Source organism: Lissotriton vulgaris, chromosome 6 (genome assembly GCF_964263255.1).
Source record: "Lissotriton vulgaris chromosome 6, aLisVul1.2, whole genome shotgun sequence".
Lineage (NCBI taxonomy): Eukaryota > Metazoa > Chordata > Amphibia > Caudata > Salamandridae > Lissotriton > Lissotriton vulgaris.
In genome coordinates this window covers 693908058-693925577 of record NC_141694.1, presented here as the reverse complement: position 1 = coordinate 693925577, position 17520 = coordinate 693908058, and positions in this window count along the sequence as shown.

The following is a 17520-nucleotide window of genomic DNA, read 5'->3' as shown; positions in this document are numbered from 1 at the left end:
ATAAAGATTTTTGAAGAAACATAATTGTATATAATATTGTTTTTATAATTAATTTGTTATCGATTTTATGTTGTAATTATTAACTGTTATATATCAATTTTGTTGCTTATTGTTATTCATAAATTGCAATTATTTTATTTTTCAATTATAGTTTTGAAAAAAATTTGTTTAATTGTACCTTTTTAAATCTTTTAGGAGCAGCTTGTTGGTTTTATAGGAGAAAAGGTGGAAACATTTGAAAATATGTTTATTATAATTGTTTATATATTTGAATATTTTAAGAAAACATATAAATTTGATGTAATAGTTGTTTAATTTTTAATTTATACATTTACATTTTACATTTTACGGAAAAGTTTTTTTTTAATTATTTCTTAAATATTGTTTTTATAATTATACAATTTTAATATATAACATTATTATAGTTGTTATATACATACTTTTAGAGGTTTCATAAATTTGAGGATTCAATTAATATTTTTATATAAAATATTTATATATATATTTTTTTTACATAGCTTATTTTATGTGGTTGTTTTTTCTTGGAATTTGTTTAAAAATATATATTACATTGTTTATATCTGTGTTTGCTTTTATGGAAAGTATTTACTAATCCAATTTTTTTGTTTTTATTATTTTTTTATAACTTTTTTATCTCTGGTTTTTGTTATTATAGAATTATACAAAAAACCTACAGGGAGAGGAGGGTCAAAGGGAAAAGATTAAAGACCTACTACTGGTTCATTTCCCCAGCAACATCATATGAATCACAAACAAGAACCCAGGAGGTCTATAAGCCATACATTATACTGGCCATACTGACAAATCTACTACTATGTCAGTTAGTGCTGCAGTCACCATACAATAACTTCTGAAGATCAAACAAAGGAGAACAGAGGAGACATGTGTGGGAAGAGGGAAATGTAATCTCTAGAAAAATGTCTAGAACAACGATCACAGACTGGTCAACCAAATCCAGTACATGAACTTGTGGATAACCATCAAATAAACCAAGTGATCTGTCCTATCATTTGGCCGTCCACACCGTGGCCTGGCGGGTCCCTAGATCATCTAGACTCCACGCCACACAGTAGATCATGAATACTGGGTGCGGTCCACAGAAAAATGAACCTCCAATTGTTGGCCAGTTTATGATGGTTGGTGAAAAGTGATAAAGATACAGTGCAACATACAAAAAAAGTGGTGAATATAAAATAGGGTGATGTGTCTAAACAACTCTTTAATCAAAACGTGGCACATCCCCTAGTTAAAAAACAGGAACAGCGCAAACAACAGTATAAAACAAATGACTGTCGAAAATCGGGCCAACATGTTTCTGCCTACCGGGCAAAACGCCCCTTGGCTTTCATCAGGGCCACTGCTCTTACAATAGTTGCTACTGTTATATGTGTGTGAATACAAATAAAAAACACCCAACTAATCGGTGAAAAGATTATACACAAAACCAGTAGGAACGATACAACCTGTACCTACATTCAAGTACTAATCCTCCTTGTCATTGGATACTCAACGTGATCTAGAAAAACGTGTGTACATCACACATATTAATACTAAGAAACATTTTTTGCTTGATTCCAACAACCACACATGCTCTTATTCTTGTCTAGTGCAATTAATAATATGAAAAAACTTTACATTAGCCACAAATTATCATACTGCCATTTAAGCTAAACATGTCTAAATACATATCTATACAGTATTTGTTGATCCGCAAACTCATAATGTTGCCCACAGATTTTAATACCCATTTATCTGAGTAGGTATTATGGGGCTCAACCTTGTTTGCTTAAGCAGACCTACCTAACTTTGCTGCTTGGCTGGTCGCTTTAGTCAATGGGCGATTGTGGCTAATGTAAAGTATATTGTTTCAAAAGTTTTTTTTTAAATGACACACAATGTCTTTTGTTTTAGAAAAAGTAAAAATGGAGTGGGAAAACGACACGGGTGGCTGTGTCTCAGAATTGATTATCTCTGTAAAAAATTAATGGAATAGAGCTACATGTGTAATAAGCATTTTACTTCTTTGTTTTAATTTAGACTGTCTTTTAAATTAAAAAAAGTGTCCTGAAGAAGGTGACAACTAAAATCACCAAACACTGCGTCGACAAATTTTTTCTTTTTTGTGATGAACTGTTTTTTTAAATGAAATGTGTTTTTATAAATAAATACGATGTTTTTAACTTGCAATGCATGTCATCAATAAATACCAGAGATATATTTTATCCCTCTGTTTCCTCACTTTCATTGTTAAGCCCTATGCCTGATGTAGATAATTGAAAAACCTCAACATTGCAAACTTGTGAATTTGTTAATCCGGTTAAAACTCTAAAAAGCCAAGTGTTCGCTTATTATCCTTAATTAAGATCCTTTTGAGACCCCAGTGTCCCAACTTAAGAACAGATGAAAAGGGAACTTTTGTAATTTTTGCACAGATATAAACCCTCTCCCTTTTCAACAAAGGGTTTCTCCCAACATTTTGTTGTTGCTACTAATGATATATTACATTTATATTTTGATATTTTTTCCATGTTTTAGTTTTAATAAATGTTAGTAGTTATATTGTTTAATTGTGTTTTTTTTGCTTAATTTAAAATTTGATTTTTTGCATAACTAAAACAGTTTAAAAAAATAATATAATAAACTATGTTATAAATGAGGGTTAAATATAAAGTCTGAGATATTTAGTGTCAAACACCTCACTCTAATTGACTTCCATTGGAGTAGAAATAGTAAATGTAACCTCTTTAGTGCCCAACACCTTCCCCAAAATGGTTTAGATTGGATTGGGAATAGTAATATGATCACTTTAGTGTCCAACACTTTCCCCAAGTTGATTTAGATCAGAGTAGGAATAGTTGATAAACCCACTTTAGTTTCCAACACCTTCTCCAAACTGGTTTATATTGGAGTGGCAATAGTAAATGTGACCAATTTGGTGTCCAGCACCTTTCCCTAATTTGATCGGACTGAAGTGGGATAGTAAATGTGACTCCTCTAGTGTCCAACATCTTCCCCAAGATGGTTTAGATTGGAGAGGGAATAGTAAATGTGACCACTTTAATATCGAACACCTGGTCCTATATGGTTTACATTTGAGTGTGAATTTCAAATGTGATGACTTTTGTGTCCAACACATTCCCCAAAATGTTAATCTGATCACTGGAATGGCAATAGTGGCAGTGAATACTTTAGAGCGCAATATCGTTCCCAGATTACTTGATATTCAATTAGGAATAGTATATATGACCACTGTAGTGGCCCCCACCTTCCCCAAATTGGTTCAGATTGGAATGTGAATAGTATAAGTGACTCCTCTAGTATCTAACACCTTCCCAAAATGGTCCATATTGAAGTGGCAATAGTAAATGTGACCAGTTTAGTATCCAGCTGTTAGAAGGTGGTTCTGACCATCTGAGCCAACTGGATTTTTTGCTTTTTTGAATGCCTAATTGTTGAGCTTTTACTGTGGGAGAGCCTCATAAGTTGGGACTCACCCACAGTGAACTCATGATGAAAGAGACTGCATGTGGATTTTACTGGTGTCCCCCTGGTGAGAGTGGGCCACTGCGCTGCAGTCGGAGTAAGGAGCACTGGACTTGTTATATGCAGACACATGTGTACATGCATGTGCATACGTGTAGGGGCTGCACAGGGGAGATTCCTGGCCCAGGAGCAGGTACAGATAGAATGGTGCGCAAGGAATTATGCAGAGTTGGGTGGTGATATGGAATAGGCTTTATACAATGGGAAGACACATGTAAGGGAAAGTCAGTTTGCCTTACTGTTTTCACTGAAGAAATTATTCTCCTATGAAGATGGGGATCACATGGGGTAGTTTCACTTCCCTAGGGCTTACAAATTCTAGAAATGCACCAACGTACACTGTAAGTTGGTAGTGAAAATAAGTTTTCTGCTGAGATCAAAACCATATCTGTACTGCTTATGGGTCATCCAGAAATGTCATATTCCTCTTTCTCAGCTGGATTAATACCTTTCCTCCCCAAACTGAAGCACCAGAGGCCTGGCCCTTCACTGCAAGCATTCCAAGGGTGAAGGTCTCCTCTTGAAAAGGGAGAGATGGTGGGTGGAGCTTTAGGTTATCCATCAGCAGCTGTCACCTGGTACCAGGCACCAAGCTGCTCAGGAGAAAATGCAGCAGAAGGGATTCTCAGAGACCATGTGGCATGAGACCCCTGGACAACACCATTTTGAAGGATCCCAGAGGCCTGAGCAGGATGGAGGCAGAGAGGTGATGCGCCTTCCTAACAGCCCTCTGCAATTTCTTTGAAAAGGTCTTGCGCAGGAAAAGGAGCTCTCTCTCTGGTGTGGTCTGCTGAGGAAGACTGATGCTAGAGCCTGGCGCCATGGGTAGTTGGAAGGAAAAAACGTGTGACTGTCCCAGGACCCTGAATTGCGCCAAAAGGGGAGTAAAGGACCAGTGAGCTGAAGACTGGGCCTCTGCACAGGGAGCAGAGAGGCCCAGGAGGAGAGCTAGATGAAATGCTGGTGCAGGGAGCCAGAGAAGATATTTCCCTGCTGAGTTTACCCTCCTTGGGACCAGGAGGGGGAAGGAAGGTGCTCACAGTGGCTGGGGCGCGCCACCGGGAGTAAGAAGAAGCCAAGCTGGTGAGAATTAGTCCCCTGGGGGCTGAGATTTGCCCCCCAGAAGGTAGGCAACCTTTGAACTGTGGCTGGACCGGTGGCGAAGTGTGTGGGGCTCTGCTGCCAGTCGTATCTGGGTCCTGGGATGGGTCAGGGCCCGGGGGCTGCCCCCACAAGAAGTTAAGTCTGGGATCGCCATCACACTTCTCATGAAAATGCCCCAGTGGGGTGCCAGGAGCCCACCCTGGCCCCTGACAAACAGAAAGCCAGGGAGCCCCATCGCGCCTCTGTGAACGCACCCATGGGTACCAGGAGCCTACCCTAGCTCCTGAAGGAAGAAGCCGAAGCTGGGAAGTGCAGTCGCGCTCCCCGCGAAGTGAGCGTCAGTGGCCTGGGACCCCAACTCCGGGCCCCACCACAGTTGAAGCCGGGGAGCGCCGTTGACCTCCCTGTGAATAATTCTGGGCCCGAGATCCCCACCTCCAGGCCTCCGGGACTGCAGAGTGGAGACAGGAGTGCCAATGCACTCTCCCGTGGTGAGTCGGGCCGAAGCCGGGGAGTGCTGTCACGGGCCCCATAAAGAACTCCCGGAGGGGGCCCTGGACCCTCAACATGTGAAGCCCAGAAGAGGTGGAGTGCTGCTGCACTCCCCCATGGTTGGATTAAGGCTGGGGGAGTGCTATTGCACTCCCCCGAAGACCCACAAGCAAAGAGCCTTCTACGGGTCTGCCCGAACAGAATTGAAATGCTGGCTCCCACGGACGCACCCTAGGGTGCAGGCTGGGAGGGGAGCCAGCAGAGCAGCAGGGGTGGGATCCTCGAGCTGACCTCAGGTCTCCCCAGGAAACTGACATGCGGGGTGCCCGTGGGGGACCAGACCCCCGAAAAGAGGAGAGAAGCAGCAGGAGCAGCCGGGGTGGCTGGGTGGGATCGGGCCCCCCAACAATGGGCAAATACGGTACAGGACCACCATCACTGGCAGCACAGCCCTCCTCGGAGAGGTGGGAGAGCCGCTCAACAAAAATGCACGCTATGGGGGAAGAGCACCCCATAATGCTATGCAGGCTCGGACCGGCCTGCAAGGAAAGTAGATTGTGCTCTGTGTAGAGTGGCCCCAGGAGGACCCGGTCACTGCCAAGTGGGTGACAAGGTTCAAGGGGAGCAACAGGAGCAATGCAGTCTCCCCAGCATGACTAGGTTAAGTCCCCCTTAAGTTTCTGGGAACTCCATAGAAATAATCCCTCAAGGGCTCAGCCAGCGGTCAACAGCAAGCTGGGCTGGAACTGTTGTTATTCAGCTGGGGGTGCGTTTGGGACTGCACCAGGGTTCGTTTGGGACTGCACCAGGGTGCGAAGGGCAGAGCTGGGGATGTCTGGAGAAGGACATCCCCTGGAGATGGAGTGGTGCAATTGCACAAGAAGTGCATTTACCAATGTTATTGCTATTGAGGGACTGAAAGTCACGTGTCTAATGTGAAGTCATAAGCAAAGTGTGGTTATGTTGTTGGACATTCCTGCTGGGGTGTCTGGCTGCATATGCTTAATCCTGTGATTATAACTGTGATGCCATTTAGGGGCTTTAATTGCAATGCTTTATTATCAGCTATAATAAGTATGGTCATTTTAAGTGATGCCTAACCATTTATTCTTGCTGCTGAGTTAGGTGAAGAAGAACCCAGAAGATGGTGTATACTGTATGGTCAGTATGAGATGCTCAGTCAGGGTTATGTGTCACCATGGCAGGGGTGCCCATTTTAAATGCTTGTTGAGATAAAGGGGGTGGGTCGCCACTGGGATGGTGCCAGTGGGCAGGCACTCACTCCAAGTTATGGTCAACCAACTGCATTGGGGGCAAGATGATGTGCATACATGGGAGTGGTAGTACTAGACCCCCCTTCCCCAGCGGGAGGGGTGGGAATGTTATGCAATGTCACAAAGTAATTCCAAAAGCTTATGTATACTTGTAAATGTTTGCATATTATTGAGTAGTGTGGGTGTTTAATAAATGTACTCTTCCTTTTATAAAGTAAAGTACAGACTGAACAATCCATTGTTGAGTGTTATTTCTGCATACTGGTAAATGGTGATTGCTAGCCCACACCACCTTCCTTGAGTAAGCCTTAGACTGCTCTGCAACGCAACCCTCTGAGAGTCAAGCACTACAATGGGGTGATTGGTTCCCAGTGAAGGACAAATGCAGTCATGTTATTTGTGCAGGCCCCACAGATACTGCCTGGTATTCCAACACCAGCACGTTCCCAAATGGTTTAGATTGAGTGGGAATAGTAAATGTGAACACTTTAGCTCCTAACACCTTCCTCAAAATGGTTTAGATTGGAGTGTGATAAGTAAATGAGACCACTAAAGTGTCTAATATCTTTATCATAATATGTAATATTACAATATGAATAGTAAAGGTAAGGATTTCAGTATTCAGCATTTCATGCTAAAAAAGTATTTTTTTTTGTACTGTGAATGCCACGCTATGGTTTTTATAGTATTATTTATGTCATTTTTCATATCCTATTTATTGTATATGTTGGCATTTCTTTAAACACAAATACTTCCTTAAATGTACAATAAAATATGTTTTACTATTGTGATGTCATATTTATTACACCTTTTTCACAATTGACACATATAAGGGTGGAATATCATGTGTCTTGTAAAGGCTCCCACCTGTGGTTGAAGCCTTCAGGGCAGCATCGTAATTGGCTGCCCTGTTTCCTTTCCGACCGCTACATTATGATGGAGGCAGTTGGAAAGGAAACTGTCCGGTCATTCCGGCTGGCTTCCAACAGACTCGGAGAACCCCTCTGCCAATCGAAAGCTGGCTAGTAACCCCAAAGATGGGCCTATCCACCCTTGTGATTACAATGTATGGTTTCAATGCCGGTCTGTACGACATGGCAACCGTGTTGGAAAGCGTGTTTGGAGGCCCACAGCAGGGCCCCCTTGGTGCAGGTCCCTGCACTTTGTGGCACGCACTTTGAGGAGCCTGCCACAGTGTTTCACTTCCCATTTCACTATGGGAGCATGCATTACAGACAGTTTACGGCCATAATACATGCTTCCATAGCGAAATATAGGAATTGGACCAAACAGTTTTAGGCAGCAACTGTTTGCCTTTTTGGTCATCAATATTTGTGCTTTTGTTCATTAGGCATGAGAAGGCAATACATCCGATATCTTTTGGACTATATAGATTTGTGAATCAAACTTTCCACAATATTATGTCATTGGTTAATCAGGGCAGGGAACTATAGTGAAATATATTTTAAGAAAGAGTCTCAATTTTGGGTCCTTTAATATGATAAATACTGCAAACTATTCCTGGTCTAATTCACTGTCACTGTCACTGTCCCAGTCGCAGTCCCAAGAAGCAGGATATTTAAGCAGGAGTAAAGTAAACACTGAAAAAACATAGGGGCAGAGTCTAAGAAACAGTGCCTTAACAAGAAACTATCTCCAACTCCTTAAACAGAGGCTACATGAGAAAATTACAGGCTGAGAGGATTCTTTTTTTTATTCCTTTTTATTATTTTCAAGTCAGAGTTAGTCACAAATATGATAATCACAATATACAGCTCAGAGCAAAAAAAATAAAAAGCAAGAAGGTAAAAATAAAGAATATCTAGAACTGGAGAGATAGATAGACCATTGAGAATAAAGAGAAATAGTACATAATTAATCATAGTTAGTGCTAGGAAATCCCAGCAGAGGGTATTCCAGATCTTCTCAAACTTTTTCACAGAAGAGGAACCTCTAACTTTAGCCAAGGTTTCACTCGGACTCATAAATCTGGTACATGAGGGAACACCATCCAACAGCCTTTGAGGCAATCACAGAGACCCAATGACCTTGTAATACAGAGCAGCGCACATACTAGCATGATTATTGGTAAACAATGGATACCTCCTTCGTACCCATATTTGATCCCCAGCATTTTCTCTTTAGTAGATATTAGGACTTGATGTGCCAGGCTTGAGGACATAAACGTAATCCCCCCTCCCAGGATTCTTGGAGAGCAGGACAGAGTGCAAACATTTGTACAATATCAGCAGCTGGGACTTTACATTTGGGGCATCTAATTTTATTAGAGATAGTATTCATTCCCCATCTAGATATTTTATCCAGAGTATGGTACAAAAAGCAGGTGGTTCTCAGCTGTTTTAGCTTGAATGAGCCAATATCTTTAAGGCCCTCTGGTTCTCTGAGCCCGTAGTCTGAGACGAAAGCAGTTGGCTCCACTTAGCTGCCAATCCCACAATATCGTCTGTAACAGAAGGAGAAAGGTCTTGATAGGTCATGCTGATCATTACCAGAATCGATCAGAATTAGCCCCTCCCTCTGGATGTTTCGCAAGCAACTAAAAACCTGGCTCTTCAACCAATGACCTTCTGCTCCTGAGGCTTAACACATGCAGTAACTTTAGCGCCGAGATGCCCAAGGGCCGTCGTTCGCGCTTTATAAATGTTTTATAAATAAATATAAATAAAGGTTGCCTGCCTGATTTATAAGCCTTTCATGTCAATTGTATATTCACAGCCCAACGGATTTGGGGGCATATCAGCAAGGGCCGGCGATAATTATCGCTAAGCGCACTTAGCGCTAGGATAATTATCGCCGCCCATCGCTGCTTTCTATTTCAGAAAAAGAGTGCTATCAGCAATGCTTATCTCCAAAGCGATAGAGATGCAAGCGTTAGCTGGAAACAGTTTGATTATCGATGGAAATCCAGCAATATTCGCACTTTGACCAGCGATACCTTGCTGATAGGGCAGGGTGGCCTTATCCATGTAATCCACCTCCCATTGGATTACATGGCTAAGTCAGAACTGAAGCAGGAGTAAGGAAAGTAGCAATAACCATGGTTAGCGCTACTTTTATTATCGCTATGCTTGTTAACGATTCCCTTGATAATTGGAGAAATGTCAGTTAGCGACATTTCTCGGGTTATTTTGGGACGGAACGCCCACTTTGCATCTCATTAGAGATGCAAAGCTGGGCATTCAGTAAACAGGCACTAAGGCATGGATTCACACGTTAGCGTGTCCATGCTGATAGGGCGATAAAATTATCGCCGTTTTTCGTCCGAAAACGGACGCTAATGTGGCGATAATTCTATCGCCTCGCCTTGCTGATATGCCCCTTAGTCCCTCACTTGTAAACACTTTTAAACAAAAGTGGCGATGGAGCTCGTACAAATCTTGCAATACAGAGAAAGACCAAGAACCATTCAAACCATCCAGCTGGCCCATCGTCACAACCTCGCACCATGCCCCGGCCCTTCAGGTTGAATCCTGAAAAACGAAGGGAACAGCAGGGTTGTCCCAGAGCGGTGTATCTTTGTTTAAAAGGTAATTGAATATTTGGAACAGATATTTATCCAAATATGAACAATATCCCATATTATTTTAAAACGTATCTTTTTATAGGAATTAGGATCCCCCAATTGATAAAAAAAAACTAAGCTCACCCCTCAGACCTAGCTGAAACCCAAATGATGATTGATCTGGATCAACCTGACTTAATAGGCTGTGCAAGTGACTGATAAAGATAGGCCAGAAGTATAACTTAAAGTCTGGGAGTAGAAGCCCCCCTTCTTGTAAGGGAGTTTCATTAAGCAAATGTTTGTCTTACACACCAGTAACCCAATGATGATATTGACTTACCCATAAATATTAAGTGGTAGCTTAATGCAAAATTTCATTTTGGAAATAACAACAGGTTACAGAGGTTCATAATTCAGTTTAATAATGTTTGGTACCTCAGATCACAGTTTAATGGTGAGAAAAACTGCTGTTATGCATACCCCTGGAGCAGGAGAATCGGGATTAAATTTGAAGGGGACCTGAGTTGTAGATAGATTAATTTTGTACTCAGAGAACTTGCCGAACCCTGGCTGCTTCATTGACAACATGTCTGATCGCTACTAACAGATTAGAAGAAAAAAATGGCATATCGTCTGCATAGGCAGTCAATTTGAGTTGTTGACCACCAAACATCAGGAGTTGGATACTCACATTCATGAGGAGCGACAGTAGATAGGGCTCTATATACAAGGCAAATAAGAGGGGAGGAAGCAGACACCCCTGTTGAGTTCCTCGATATATCTGAAATCGATTTGAGTAGTTCCCAACAAGGATACCCTAACTCATGGGGTATTTTACTGTACCTGGGTCAATTTAATACATCTTTCACCTATGCCGAAGGCACACAGAGTGGCCCACATACAGTCCCACTCCACATGGTTGAAGGCCTCTACATTTAGTAGAATCATACCAATGTTGATATTAAGTTTCCCTGTAACATCTAAAGCCACAATCGCTGCATTAGTATGGCTGGTGGTGTCGCTACCGGGGACAAATCCATGTTGATGCTGAGAGACTAAGGTTGAAATTAGAGTTGCTAGATGCTTGGGCAGAATGTATGCAAACCATTTTGCATTCGTATTAATCAAAGAGATGGAATGGTATGATCCCATTTCCTCCACAGATTTATCCTTTTTTTTTAAATAGCACAATATTAGTAGTGTTCCTGGTGTCTGGAACAGCCCTTCCTGTATAGATATATTGGATTACCTTTAGAAACTTGACAGCTATCATGTCATTAAATACCTCATAAAATTCCAACTGCATGGCATCCTCACCCGCTGCCTTACCTGTGAGGAAGGCACTCAGTGCAGCATCGATCTCAGCAATAGTTAAACTTGCCTGCATGATGCCTGATCTTCCCCAAGATGGTGTAGACTGCACTGTCGGGTGTACTCCTCACATTCAGCCTGTTTGTTTACCTGATGCTGACTGTATTACTCCTTTTAGAACTGGGAAAACTGTACCAAAATAGACATGGGAGGAGTGTGAACCTTCCCGTCCATACCCTTAATCACCTGAATTATATACTTGGACCGTCGATCTGATATCTGATGAGCTAAGACTCACCTACCCTCTTCCCATACTCGTATTGTAACATTCTATGTTTAACATATCTGGCAGCTACCTGATCTTTTAACCTGTGTCCAAGAAGAGACTGTTTTTCTATTATTTGAAGCAAAAGAATCTGTTCTTCTGCCAATCCGTGAGCAATTTTGGAAGCATTAGAAAAACTGGGTCAGGCGTGCACCATCCTAGGTTGCAGTAATAGGTCAATGATATAATAATCACACTAGTATTGAACATACACCATACAGTCCAGTCTAAAATAGAGTTGCAACAAGTTGTTCAAGACAGGAAAATCAAATCAGTGTCCTTAAAGTTTGGAAATCTTCGTTCCGTTTATTCATAAATTCATCACAATGGAAACAGCTGACACGTGTTTTGTAAGTACTAGATAAGTACCACAACTTCCTCAAGGCTGATAAAGATTCTGAAGTGTAACAGGATGAAATATAGAGAATATACAACGTCCTATTCCAATGTGGCCGCGAAATGTAAGTGATCCAAAGTCACAGAATCTCGTCAGTTTTGACACCAAATAAGGAGATGTCGCCTAGCTTGTGATGGCGAAATATTAAGATGGCGGATAATATGGTAGAGAAAATCCGGCAAATATCAACCCAGATTAACTAAAGTCAGACAACAAATGACAGTCGAATAAAGTATTATCTAATAAATAATGTAAGGCATCCAAAGGTTTCAAGATGTCAGGAGTAATAAGACGATCAAAGTAAGTCGCTAAAACTCCGGGATAGCTCCATGTTATACGATCAATATCATGGAACTCACGTGAAGGAGATCGGGTCCTGCAGAGAGTACAGTGCTAGGCGACGTCTCCTTATTTGGTGTCAACACTGAATAAACGGAACGCAGATTTCCAAACTTTAAGGACACTGATTTGATTTTCCTGTCTTGAACAACTTGTTTTAACTCTATTTTAAACTGGACTGTATGGTGTATGTTCAATACCAGTGCGATTATTATATCATTGCCCTATTACTGCAATCTAGGATGGTGCACGCCTGACCCAGTTTTTCTAATGTGTATATGTTGAGTTTGGATACTCAACATTTAGTCACCCTTGGTAGTGAGTGACGTGGGTTCTTGTTGCACTCCGCTAACATTATTAAATTAGTCCTATATTTTGGTCCTGTAACTAATATTCTATTTGCTCTTGTTGTGATTGTGCAAATAATCCCCATAGGGGAACACCACTACCTTTCTTTTTTCCTATTTAGCAATTTTGGAAACATGTAGGATTTCAAGTTGCAGAATAGTTTAGCACATAAAGTGAGCATCCACAGAGGCAGCCCTATTTTGCTTGACACATACTGAAGAGTAATGCCTCGGATGTACGTCTTAATTGTATCCCAAAATATTGAAGGTGACGCAGTACCAATATTAATGAAAAAAACTACCTGAGTAACCCTGAAACATGTATTCAATACTCGTCATCATACAGCAAGTGATGAGGGAATGAAATGAGAGCAGTTGGAACTAGCCCCATTGGACCAAATGAGAACAGAATCGGGTTGTGATCTGAGACAATTCTAGGGCATACATCCATTTCTATACTATCCACCAAAGACCGTCTAGTGAAAACCAAGTTGATCCTGGAATAGTGTTTATGTGGGCATGAGTAAAAGTATAGCGAGGATCAGCTCGACAAAGAGTCTGCCAAACATCGCATAGTTGGTGCAACTGGATCAGATGTTTAAGTGATGCCTTAGTTCTAGGCTTCAGTGCGGTTGGTGGAATCTGTGATGTACCTAAATACACAGTTAAAGTTGCCTATTAGAATCAATGCTTCTGCCCAATCCAGCAGTTCCAACAATAGCATAACTAGTACGTCTGGGTCATCAGAATCTGGCCTCTAGACCACATAAAAACGAATTTGAGAGAGTGTTGTCATAGTTGTAAAAGTGTCCATTTTCCCCTAAAGTCAGAAGCAGTTCTTAAAACCTGACATTGAAAAGTCTTTGCAGAGAGCACAACAACCCCAGGGATTGAAATGGATTGTGGGGTACAGACAACTATTTCATATTCCAGCTGCTTGAGTAGGGAGCGATTCGTAAAACCTGACATTGAAAATTATATGCACAGAGCACAGCAACCCCAGGGATTGAAATGTATTGTGGGGTACAGACAACTATTTTATATTCCAGCTGCTTGAGTAGGGAGCGATTTTTGTATGCCAGATGGGTCTGAGTCAGTGCCACCAATTGGGGTTGTACAATACAACCTCCGCCCGAACAAATTGCAGCTTACTCTGTGTGTTAATCCCAGATACATTCCAGCACATGCACTTAATCTTAGCCATAGAAACTAAATAGGTTGCCTAAGCATCTATACCACATTCGTTCTAGACTGTAATTCAAAAAAGCAGGAAATAAGCCCGGAATGGACTGAAAATACTCTGACTTGTGTTATCCCCCAACCCCTAGATGTGAGCCCATAGTCGCCTTCATGAGACAGTCTGCCACATCCTCTACGCCAACCCCCATTCCCCATCCCCTCCCCTCCGCCATGCTCTTGAGAAGAAATCACTACCACCTTCTGGCTGTCAATGGTTGCTAGCCCTAGAGGAGCACCATCCTCGACCCCGAGCCATGAACCACCACCCAGCTACCGTGCTTAAAAAAGAGATATCACCTTTAAGTGAGCCTGCATAGCGTCCCCATCAGAATAACACATTTGGGTCCACTTATCCTTAATAATCCTTAGACCAGCTGGCTTATGTAGAATAATTTGAGCAGCACCCTACAACATAGGGTGCTGCTTGATAAATCATCGCATACAATCCAGTTCCCAGGTTCCCACACAGCAGTACGAAGTGCACCTCCATAGAATCCATCTGGACAGACACTGGAGAAGAGTGCATCTGGACAACACAGGAGAAGAGTGCATCTGGACAACACTGAAGAAGGGTGCATCTGTAAATCACTGGAGAAGAGTGCAACTGGACAACACTGGAGAAGAGTGCATCTGGACAACACTGGAGAAGAGTGCACCTGGACAACACTGGAGAAGAGTGCATCTGGGCAACACTGGAGAATGGTGCATCTGCAAATCACTGGAGAAGAGTGCAACTGGACAACACTGGAGAAGAGTGCATCTGGACAACACTGGAGAAGAGTGCATCTGGACAACACTGGAGAAGGGTGCATCTGGAAATTACTGGAGAAGAGTGCAACTGGACAACACTGGAGAAGAGTGCATCTGGACAACACTGGAGAAGAGTGCATCTGGACAACACTGGAGAAGAGTGCATCTGGACAACACTGGAGAAGAGTGTGTCTGGGCAACACTGGAGAAGAGTGCATCTGGGCAACATTGGAGAAGAGTGCATCTGGGCAACAATGGAGAAGAGTGCATCTGGACAAACTGGAGAAGAGTGCATCTGGACGACACTGGAGAAGGCTGCATCTGTACAACACTGGAGAAGAGTGCATCTGGACAACACTGGAGAAGAGTGCGTTTGGGCAACACTGGAGAAGAGTGCGTCTGGGCAACACTGGAGAAGAGTGCATCTGGACAACACTGGAGAAGAGTGCATCTGGACAACACTGGAGAAGGGTGCATCTGGAAATTACTGGAGAAGAGTGCAACTGGACAACACTGGAGAAGAGTGCATCTGGACAACACTGGAGAAGAGTGCATCTGGACAACACTGGAGAAGAGTGTGTCTGGGCAACACTGGAGAAGAGTGTGTCTGGGCAACACTGGAGAAGAGTGCATCTGGGTAACATTGGAGAAGAGTGCATCTGGGCAACAACGGAGAAGAGTGCATCTGGACAACACTGGAGAAGAGTGCATCTGGACGACACTGGAGAAGGCTGCATCTGTACAACACTGGAGAAGAGTGCATCTGGACAACACTGGAGAAGAGTGCGTTTGGGCAACACATGAGAAGAGTGCATCTGGGCAACACTGGAGAAGAGTGCATCTGGACAACACTGGAGAAGAGTGCAACTGGACAACACTGGAGAAGAGTGCATCTGGACAACACTGGAGAAGAGTGCGTCTGGGCAACACTGGAGAAGAGTGTGTCTGGGCAACACTGGAGAAGAGTGCACCTAGACAACACTGGAGAAGAGTGCATCTGGGCAACACTGGAGAAGGGTGCATCTGGAAATTTCTGGAGAAGAGTGCAACTGGACAACACTGGAGAAGAATGCATCTGGACAACACTGGAAAAGAGTGCATCTGGACAACACTGGAGAAGAGTGTGTCTGGGCAACACTGGAGAAGAGTGTGTCTGGGCAACACTGGAGAAGAGTGTGTCTGGGCAACATTGGAGAAGAGTGCATCTGGGCAACAATGGAGAAGAGTGCATCTGGACAACACTGGAGAAGAGTGCATCTGGACGACACTGGATAAGGCTGCATCTGGACAACACTGGAGAAGAGTGCATCTGGACAACACTGGAGAAGAGTGCGTCTGGGCAACACTGGAGAAGAGTGCGTCTGGGCAACACTGGAGAAGAGTGCATCTGGGCAACACTGGAGAAGAGTATATCTGGGCAACACTGGAGAAGAGTGCATCTAGACTACACTTGAGAAGGCTGCATCTGGACAGCGCTGGAGAAGGGTGCATCTGGACGACACTGGAGACAAGTGCATCTGGATGACACTGGAGAAGAGTGCATCTGCACAACACTGGAGAAGAGTGCGTCTGGGCAACACTGGAGAAGAGTGCGTCTGGGCAACACTGGAGAAGAGTGCATCTGGGCAACACTGGAGAAGAGTATATCTGGGCAACACTGGAGAAGAGTGCGTCTGGGCAACACTTGAGAAGGCTGCATCTGGACAGCGCTGGAGAAGGGTGCATCTGGACGACACTGGAGACGAGTGCATCTGGATGACACTGGAGAAGAGTGCATCTGGACAACACCGGAGAAGAGTGCATCTGGACAATACTGCATGTTTCTGAGCTTGGGTAGGTTGCTAGCGCCCATTCATTGTTTGTTATAGTCCAGTGGCCCAACCCATCGGCTGGGATAAGAAACAAGAAACAAGAGAGGACAACAAAGTTCAGGCATGTTTTTATATATCCCCCCTCAGTCCCCCAAAAAAACACACACAAGTAAGCTGCTCACCCTCTATTTTCCACCCCTTCGAAACACTTCAAAAGGGTTTATGAAAGAGAATGGGCTATTGAAGTCATATGCTGCAGTTTTTGTAGCAGACCTGAAAAATATTTTAAAATAGGCGTTGACGACGATCATATGTTCACTGACCTCTATGTAATGCACTACTTAAGAATAACTGCAGATATGATTCATATACAACTTCTCAGACTATGTTCATGTCAGTGGTGGCACAGCATAGAAAAACATATCAGGCAAGTGAAGGGTAAAAACAGAAGCACTGGTAAACTGAAAAAGAATTTATATGGGGCTGAAGATCTCTAACTGTCTCATTTTGTTCTAGCCCTGTCATCAAAAAGAATTGCTATGAAATGTTGAAATTGTTCTAATAATAGGATAGGTTTAAAGGTTAGAGCTGTAAGGAGTCCTGCCTGATGAGAGAGCTGACTCTAATTGGTAAACACATTTTATTCAGGAGAATATTGATTGAGCCACACTGTGCTGTAAACTAGGTAGTAAATTCCTCACTATAATTTCTTGTGGTGCTCCAGCTGCAATATGCTACAGAACATACATTGTTTTTGGACTTTTTTTAAAATGATAGTTAGTATTGATCACTAACCATTTCAATGTAAGCTATGTATCAGCCTTCATAAAATGAGCTAAAACTTTCAAGAAATGGTAGCTATGCCTTTGTAGATTATATGCAACTGCTTGCCTTGGACGTTAGCACAGTGACATTACCGAGGGCCTCATTTATGAGGTTTTGGCACAGGGCAGGGCTGCAAGGAATCTTGCTGCACTGCCTTACGTCAAAACAAAAGGGCAGCAAAGCACCCTATCTACTTTATACGGCGCATTCCTGTCCTTT